Source organism: Myxine glutinosa, chromosome 13, assembly GCF_964187855.1.
Source record: "Myxine glutinosa chromosome 13, kmMyxGlut1.1, whole genome shotgun sequence".
Taxonomy (NCBI): Eukaryota; Metazoa; Chordata; class Myxini; order Myxiniformes; family Myxinidae; genus Myxine; species Myxine glutinosa.
Genome location: NC_136273.1, coordinates 2,882,931 through 2,892,886, shown reverse-complemented (window position 1 = coordinate 2,892,886; position 9,956 = coordinate 2,882,931). Strand labels below are relative to the sequence as shown.

Sequence of the window (9,956 nt, the reverse complement as noted above, 5' to 3'; positions counted from 1 at the left end):
GAGTCTGGACATGCCCGGGAAAGGCGAGTCTGGACGTGCCCGGGCGGCCTGGGCGAGCTCGGGAAAGGCGAGTCCGGGCATGCCCAGGAAAGGCGAGTCTGGGCATGCCCGGGCGGCCTGGGCGAGCCCGGTACAGTGATCGCTCCATGGTTGCGTCTTTGGCAGGTGTAAGGCGATTGTGTATGCTCAGCGGCAACCGCTACAGTATGAACTTTTTTTGACTTCAGGCATGGACAGCCAGTTCGTGAATGACTTGGGTGATGACTGTTCAATGACTTGAGGATGATAATGATAATAATGATGATGATGATGGTGAAGTTGATGATGATGATGATGGTGAAGTTGATGACAATGATGATGATGGTGAAGTTGATGACAATGATGGTGATGAAGATGATGGTGAAGTTGATGACAATGATGGTGAAGTTGATGACAATGATGGTGATGATGATGATGGTGAAGTTGATGGTGATGATGATGATTTGGAAGTTGATGACAATGATGGTGAGGTTGATGACAATGATGGTGATGAAGATGGTGGATGATGGTGAGGATGATGATGGTGAAGCTGATGATGATGATGGTGATGATGACAATGACGATGATGGTGATGATGAAGATGGTGATGATGGTGAAGATGGTGATGATGATGATGAAGTTGATGACAATGATGATGGTGGTGGTGATGATGATGGTGGTGGTGATGATGGTGATGATGATGATGAAGTTGATGATGATGGTGGTGGTGATGATGATGGTGGTGGTGATGATGGTTGTGTTGATGATGATCGTGGTGTTGATGATGATGGTGATGATGATTGTGATGGTGGTGGATGGCGATAATGATCATGATGATATCGTCTGTTTAATATTGTTCCCTTAAACCTCACAGGTATGTCATTACCATTTCAAGGCATAACTAATAAGACGTATTACCCGAATAGCATCGATAAGGAGCGTTATACTTATACACCGAGCATAGTTCGACGTGCTCATACTACTGGCGCACCTTCCGCCGTCCGCCCCCGAGATGGGCTTGGTCGCCTTCAAACCTCCCATTGCTCAAACTCCGCCCATTGCTCAAACTCCGTCCATTGCTCAAACTCCGCCCATTGCTCAAACTCCGCCCACCGGCCCTGACACGTTCCCCAAACCGCTGCGAGAGTTGAAGTGATCGGCGTGGAACTTCCTCCAGTGCCAGCGCCCAGCGATCTCCAGCAAAACGGAATTCCGCAGGTAAAGGAAATCGTGCATCCTGTGTTCCTTCTATAACTGAGACCCCACGCCGCTCCATAACTGTGACCCCACGCCGCTCCATAACTGTGACCCCACGCCGCTCCATAACTGTGACCCCACGCCGCTCCATAACTGTGACCCCACGCCGCTCCATAACTGTGACCCCACGCCGCTCCATAACTGTGACCCCACGCCGCTCCATAACTGTGACCCCACGCCGCTCCATAATTGTGACCCCACGCCGCTCCATAACTGTGACCCCACGCCGCTCCATAACTGTGACCCCACGCCGCTCCATAACTTTGACCCACGCCGCTCCATAACTGTGACCCCACGCCGCTCCATAACTGTGACCCCACGCCGCTCCATAACTGTGACCCCACGCCGCTCCATAACTGTGACCCCACGCCGCTCCATAACTGTGCCCCACGCCGCTCCATAACTGTGACCCCACGCCGCTCCATAACTGTGACCCCACGCCGCTCCATAACTGTGACCCCACGCCGCTCCATAACTGTGACCCCACGCCGCTCCATAACTGTGACCCCACGCCGCTCCATAACTGTGACCCCACGCCGCTCCATAACCGTGACCCCACGCCGCTCCATAATTGTGTCCCCACGCCGCTCCATAATTGTGTCCCCACGCCGCTCCATAACCGTGACCCCATGCCGCTCCATAACCGTGACCCCATGCAGCTCCATAACCGTGACCCCACGCCGCTCCATAACCGTGACCCCACGCAGCTCCATAACCGTGACCCCACGCCGCTCCATAACCGTGACCCCACGCAGCTCCATAACCGTGACCCCACGCCGCTCCATAACCGTGACCCCATGCCGCTCCATAACCGTGACCCCATGCCGCTCCATAACGGTGACCCCATGCCGCTCCATAACCGTGACCCCATGCCGCTCCATAACCGTGACCCCATGCAGCTCCATAACCGTGACCCCATGCAGCTCCATAACCGTGACCCCAGGCCGCTCCATAACCGTGACCCCACGTCGCTCCATAACCGTGACCCCACGCCGCTCCATAACCGTGACCCCACGCAGCTCCATAACTGTGACCCCACACCACTCCATGGCTGTGACCCCATGCAGCTCCATAACTGTGAACCCACACCGCTCCACAACTGTGACCCCATGCCGCTCCATAATTGTGACCCCACGCCGCTCCATAACTGTGACCCCACGCTGCTCCATAACTGTGACCCCACGCCGCTCCATAACTGTGACCCCACGCCGCTCCACACCTGTGACCCCATGCCGCTTCATAATTGTGACCCCATGACGCTCCATAAGTGTGACCCCATGCCGCTCCATAACTGTGACCCCACGCCACTCCATAACTGTGACCCCACACTGCTCTGTAACTGTGACCACACTCCGCTCCATAACTGTGACCCCAATGCTGCTCCATAACTGTGACCCCATGCCGCTCAATGACTGTGACCCCACGCCGCTCCATAACTGTGACCCCACGCCGCTCCATAACTGTGACCCCATGCCGTTCTATATGCGTGAACCCACATTGTCCCCATACCGTGAACCCACATTGTTCCCAAACCCAGACCCCACGCGTTTCCTGTACCCTGATCGCACGTTGTTTCCCATACCGTGAACCCACATTGTTCCCATCTCCTGACCCCACACCATTCAATATCCATGATCTTCAGTAGTTCCATTTGCGTGACCCAGCAGTTGAATTTTAATGAACCCCAAGAGTTGCATATTGGTGAAATCCAGCAGTTGCATTTCAATGAACCCCAAGAGTTGCATATTGGTGAACCCCAGGAGTTGCATTTCAATGAACCCCAGGAGTTGCATTTTGATGACTCGAAGGAGTTGCATTTCAATGAACCCCAGCAGTTGCATATCGGTGAACCCCAACAGTTGCATTTCAATGAACCCCAGGAGTTGCATATCGATGAACCCCATGAGTTGCATATTAGTGAAATCCAGCAGTTGCATTTCAATATACCCCAAGAGTTGCATATCAATGAACCCCAGGAGTTGCATATCAATGAACCTCAGGAGTTGCATATCGATGAACCCCAGGAGTTGCATATCAATGAACCCCAGCAGTTGCATATCGGTGAACCCCAACAGTTGCATATCGATGAACCCCAGCAGTTGCATATCGATGAACCCCAGGAGTTGCATTTCAATGAACCCCAGGAGTTGCATTTTGATGACTCGAAGGAGTTGCATTTCTATGAACCCCAGGAGTTGCATTTCGATGAACCCCAGCAGTTACATTTTGATGAACCCCAGCAGTTACATTTCGATGAACCCCAGGAGTTGCATTGCAATGAACCCCAGGAGTTGCATTTCAATGAACACCAGCAGTTGCATTTCAAAGAACCCCAGGAGTTGCATTTTGATGACCCCAGGAGTTGCATTTATATGAACCCCAGGAGTTACATTTCTATGAACCCCAGTTGTTGCATTTCTATGAACCCCAGGAGTTACATTTCTATGAACCACAGGAGTTGCATTTCTATGAACCTCAGGAGTTGCATTTCGATGAACCCCAGGAGTTACATTTCTATGAAACCCAGCAGTTGCATTTCTATGAACCTCAGGAGTTGCATTTCGATGAACCTCAGGAGTTGCATTTCTATGAACCCCAGGAGTTGCATTTCTATGAACCCCAGGAGTTGCATTTCTATGAACCACAGGAGTTGCATTTCTATGAACCACAGGAGTTGCATTTCTATGAACCCAAGGAGTTGCATTTCTATGAACCCCAGGAGTTGCATTTCTATGAACCCCAGGAGTTACATTTTTATGAACCACAGGAGTTGCATTTCTATGAACCTCAGGAGTTGCATTTCTATGAACCCCAGGAGTTGCATTTCTATGAACTACAGGAGTTACATTTCTATGAACCCCAGGAGTTACATTTCTATGAACCACAGGAGTTGCATTTCTATGAACCCAAGGAGTTGCATTTCTATGAACCCCAGGAGTTGCATTTCTATGAACCCCAGGAGTTACATTTTTATGAACCACAGGAGTTGCATTTCTATGAACCTCAGGAGTTGCATTTCTATGAACCCCAGGAGTTGCATTTCTATGAACTACAGGAGTTACATTTCTATGAACCCCAGGAGTTACATTTCTATGAACCACAGGAGTTGCATTTCTATGAACCCCAGGAGTTGCATTTCTATGAACCCCAGGAGTTACATTTCTATGAACCCCAGGAGTTGCGTTTCTATGAACCACAGGAGTTGCATTTCTATGAACCCCAGGAGTTGCATTTCTATGAACCCCAGGAGTTACGTTCCTATGAACCACAGGAGTTGCATTTCTATGAACCCCAGGAGTTACATTTCTATGAACCCCAGGAGTTACGTTTCTATGAACCACAGGAGTTGCATTTATATGAACCCCAGGAGTTACATTTCTATGAACCCCAGGAGTTACATTTCTATGAACCACAGGAGTTGCATTTCTATACACCCCAGTTGTTGCATTTCTATGAACCTCCGGAGTTACATTTCTATGAACCCCAAGAGTTGCATTTCTATGAACCTCAGTAGTTACATTTCTATGAACCCCAGTTGTTGCATTTCTATGAACCCCAGTTGTTGCATTTCTATGAACCTCAGGAGTTACATTTCTATGAACCCCAGGAGTTGCATTTCTATGAACCCCAGGAGTTGCATTTCTATGAACCTCAGGAGTTACATTTCTATGAACCTCAGGAGTTACATTTCTATGAACCTCAGGAGTTGCCTTTCTATGAACCCCAGGAGTTACATTTCTATGAACCCCAGGAGTTACATTTCTATGAACCTTAGGAGTTGCCTTTCTATGAACCCCAGGAGTTACATTTCTATGAACCACAGGAGTTGCATTTCTATAAACCCCAGTTGTTGCATTTCTATGAACCCCAGGAGTTGCATTTCTATGAACCTCGGGAGTTACATTTCTATGAACCCCAGGAGTTACATTTTTATGAACCTCAGGAGTTGCATTTCTATGAACCCCAGGAGTTACATTTCTATGAACCCCAGGAGTTACATTTCTATGAACCCCAGGAGTTGCGTTTATATGAACCACAGGAGTTGTATTTCTATGAACCCCAGGAGTTGCATTTCTATGAACCCCAGGAGTTGCATTTCTATGAACCCCAGGAGTTACGTTTCTATGAACCACAGGAGTTGCATTTCTATGAACCCCAGGAGTTACATTTCTTTGAACCCCAGGAGTTATGTTTCTATGAACCACTGGAGTTGCATTTATATGAACCCCAGGAGTTACATTTCTATGAACCCCAGGAGTTACATTTCTATGAACCCCAGGAGTTGCATTTCTATGAACCCCAGGAGTTACATTTCTATGAACCCCAGGAGTTGCATTTCTATACACCCCAGTTGTTGCATTTCTATGAACCTCCGGAGTTGCATTTCTATGAACCCCAGGAGTTGCATTTCTATGAACCCCAGTTGTTGCATTTCTATGAACCCCAGTTGTTGCATTTCTATGAACCCCAGTTGTTGCATTTCTATGAACCCCAGTTGTTGCATTTCTATGAAACTCAGGAGTTGCATTTCTATGAACCCCAGGAGTTGCATTTCTATGAACCTCGGGAGTTACATTTATATGAACCCCAGGAGTTACATTTCTATGAACCACAGGAGTTGCATTTCTATGAACCACAGGAGTTGCATTTCTATGAACCTCAGGAGTTGCATTTCTATGAACCCCAGGAGTTGCATTTCTATGAACTACAGGAGTTACATTTCTATGAACCCCAGGAGTTACATTTCTATGAACCACAGGAGTTGCATTTCTATGAACCCCAGGAGTTGCATTTCTATGAACCCCAGGAGTTACATTTCTATGAACCCCAGGAGTTGCGTTTCTATGAACCACAGGAGTTGCATTTCTATGAACCCCAGGAGTTGCATTTCTATGAACCCCAGGAGTTACGTTTCTATGAACCACAGGAGTTGCATTTCTATGAACCCCAGGAGTTACATTTCTATGAACCCCAGGAGTTACGTTTCTATGAACCACAGGAGTTGCATTTATATGAACCCCAGGAGTTACATTTCTATGAACCCCAGGAGTTACATTTCTATGAACCACAGGAGTTGCATTTCTATACACCCCAGTTGTTGCATTTCTATGAACCTCCGGAGTTACATTTCTATGAACCCCAAGAGTTGCATTTCTATGAACCTCAGGAGTTACATTTCTATGAACCCCAGTTGTTGCATTTCTATGAACCCCAGTTGTTGCATTTCTATGAACCTCAGGAGTTACATTTCTATGAACCCCAGGAGTTGCATTTCTATGAACCCCAGGAGTTGCATTTCTATGAACCTCAGGAGTTACATTTCTATGAACCTCAGGAGTTACATTTCTATGAACCTCAGGAGTTGCCTTTCTATGAACCCCAGGAGTTACATTTCTATGAACCCCAGGAGTTACATTTCTATGAACCCCAGGAGTTACATTTCTATGAACCTCAGGAGTTGCCTTTCTATGAACCCCAGGAGTTACATTTCTATGAACCCCAGGAGTTACATTTCTATGAACCACAGGAGTTGCATTTCTATAAACCCCAGTTGTTGCATTTCTATGAACCCCAGGAGTTGCATTTCTATGAACCTCAGGAGTTACATTTCTATGAACCCCAGGAGTTACATTTCTATGAACCTCAGGAGTTGCTTTTCTATGAACCCCAGGAGTTACATTTCTATGAACCCCAGGAGTTGCGTTTCTATGAACCACAGGAGTTGCATTTCTATGAACCCCAGGAGTTGCATTTCTATGAACCCCAGGAGTTGCATTTCTATGAACCCCAGGAGTTACGTTTCTATGAACCACAGGAGTTGCATTTCTATGAACCCCAGGAGTTACATTTCTTTGAACCCCAGGAGTTATGTTTCTATGAACCACAGGAGTTGCATTTCTATGAACCCCAGTTGTTGCATTTCTATGAACCCCAGTTGTTGCATTTCTATGAACCCCAGTTGTTGCATTTCTATGAAACTCAGGAGTTGCATTTCTATGAACCCCAGGAGTTGCATTTCTATGAACCTCGGGAGTTACATTTATATGAACCCCAGGAGTTACATTTCTATGAACCACAGGAGTTGCATTTCTATGAACCCAAGGAGTTGCATTTCTATGAACCCCAGGAGTTGCATTTCTATGAACCTCAGGAGTTGCATTTCTATGAACCCCAGGAGTTGCATTTCTATGAACTACAGGAGTTACATTTCTATGAACCCCAGGAGTTACATTTCTATGAACCTCAGGAGTTGCCTTTCTATGAACCCCAGGAGTTACATTTCTATGAACCACAGGAGTTGCATTTCTATAAACCCCAGTTGTTGCATTTCTATGAACCCCAGGAGTTGCATTTCTATGAACCTCGGGAGTTACATTTCTATGAACCCCAGGAGTTACATTTTTATGAACCTCAGGAGTTGCATTTCTATGAACCCCAGGAGTTACATTTCTATGAACCCCAGGAGTTACATTTCTATGAACCCCAGGAGTTGCGTTTATATGAACCACAGGAGTTGTATTTCTATGAACCCCAGGAGTTGCATTTCTATGAACCCCAGGAGTTGCATTTCTATGAACCCCAGGAGTTACGTTTCTATGAACCACAGGAGTTGCATTTCTATGAACCCCAGGAGTTACATTTCTTTGAACCCCAGGAGTTATGTTTCTATGAACCACTGGAGTTGCATTTATATGAACCCCAGGAGTTACATTTCTATGAACCCCAGGAGTTACATTTCTATGAACCCCAGGAGTTGCATTTCTATGAACCCCAGGAGTTACATTTCTATGAACCCCAGGAGTTGCATTTCTATACACCCCAGTTGTTGCATTTCTATGAACCTCCGGAGTTGCATTTCTATGAACCCCAGGAGTTGCATTTCTATGAACCCCAGTTGTTGCATTTCTATGAACCCCAGTTGTTGCATTTCTATGAACCCCAGTTGTTGCATTTCTATGAACCCCAGTTGTTGCATTTCTATGAAACTCAGGAGTTGCATTTCTATGAACCCCAGGAGTTGCATTTCTATGAACCTCGGGAGTTACATTTATATGAACCCCAGGAGTTACATTTCTATGAACCACAGGAGTTGCATTTCTATGAACCACAGGAGTTGCATTTCTATGAACCTCAGGAGTTGCATTTCTATGAACCCCAGGAGTTGCATTTCTATGAACTACAGGAGTTACATTTCTATGAACCCCAGGAGTTACATTTCTATGAACCACAGGAGTTGCATTTCTATGAACCCCAGGAGTTGCATTTCTATGAACCCCAGGAGTTACATTTCTATGAACCCCAGGAGTTGCGTTTCTATGAACCACAGGAGTTGCATTTCTATGAACCCCAGGAGTTGCATTTCTATGAACCCCAGGAGTTACGTTTCTATGAACCACAGGAGTTGCATTTCTATGAACCCCAGGAGTTACATTTCTATGAACCCCAGGAGTTACGTTTCTATGAACCACAGGAGTTGCATTTATATGAACCCCAGGAGTTACATTTCTATGAACCCCAGGAGTTACATTTCTATGAACCACAGGAGTTGCATTTCTATACACCCCAGTTGTTGCATTTCTATGAACCTCCGGAGTTACATTTCTATGAACCCCAAGAGTTGCATTTCTATGAACCTCAGGAGTTACATTTCTATGAACCCCAGTTGTTGCATTTCTATGAACCCCAGTTGTTGCATTTCTATGAACCTCAGGAGTTACATTTCTATGAACCCCAGGAGTTGCATTTCTATGAACCCCAGGAGTTGCATTTCTATGAACCTCAGGAGTTACATTTCTATGAACCTCAGGAGTTACATTTCTATGAACCTCAGGAGTTGCCTTTCTATGAACCCCAGGAGTTACATTTCTATGAACCCCAGGAGTTACATTTCTATGAACCCCAGGAGTTACATTTCTATGAACCTCAGGAGTTGCCTTTCTATGAACCCCAGGAGTTACATTTCTATGAACCCCAGGAGTTACATTTCTATGAACCACAGGAGTTGCATTTCTATAAACCCCAGTTGTTGCATTTCTATGAACCCCAGGAGTTGCATTTCTATGAACCTCAGGAGTTACATTTCTATGAACCCCAGGAGTTACATTTCTATGAACCTCAGGAGTTGCTTTTCTATGAACCCCAGGAGTTACATTTCTATGAACCCCAGGAGTTGCGTTTCTATGAACCACAGGAGTTGCATTTCTATGAACCCCAGGAGTTGCATTTCTATGAACCCCAGGAGTTGCATTTCTATGAACCCCAGGAGTTACGTTTCTATGAACCACAGGAGTTGCATTTCTATGAACCCCAGGAGTTACATTTCTTTGAACCCCAGGAGTTATGTTTCTATGAACCACAGGAGTTGCATTTCTATGAACCCCAGTTGTTGCATTTCTATGAACCCCAGTTGTTGCATTTCTATGAACCCCAGTTGTTGCATTTCTATGAAACTCAGGAGTTGCATTTCTATGAACCCCAGGAGTTGCATTTCTATGAACCTCGGGAGTTACATTTATATGAACCCCAGGAGTTACATTTCTATGAACCACAGGAGTTGCATTTCTATGAACCCAAGGAGTTGCATTTCTATGAACCCCAGGAGTTGCATTTCTATGAACCTCAGGAGTTGCATTTCTATGAACCCCAGGAGTTGCATTTCTATGAACTACAGGAGTTACATT

The 9,956-nt window shown here is 46.1% G+C and overlaps 1 protein-coding gene across 1 annotated transcript in view; it reads left to right on the top strand.

The window, feature by feature from the left end:
• The first annotated feature begins 1,124 nt into the window (after positions 1–1,124).
• LOC137438506 (breast cancer anti-estrogen resistance protein 3 homolog) overlaps positions 1,125–9,956 on the top strand; it is a 253,752-nt gene continuing 244,920 nt past the window's right edge. Inside the window, exon 1 of the mRNA XM_068133601.2 lies at positions 1,125–1,236. The gene's annotated coding sequence lies outside the window, so the exon portion shown is untranslated. The remainder of the gene's footprint in view (positions 1,237–9,956) is intronic.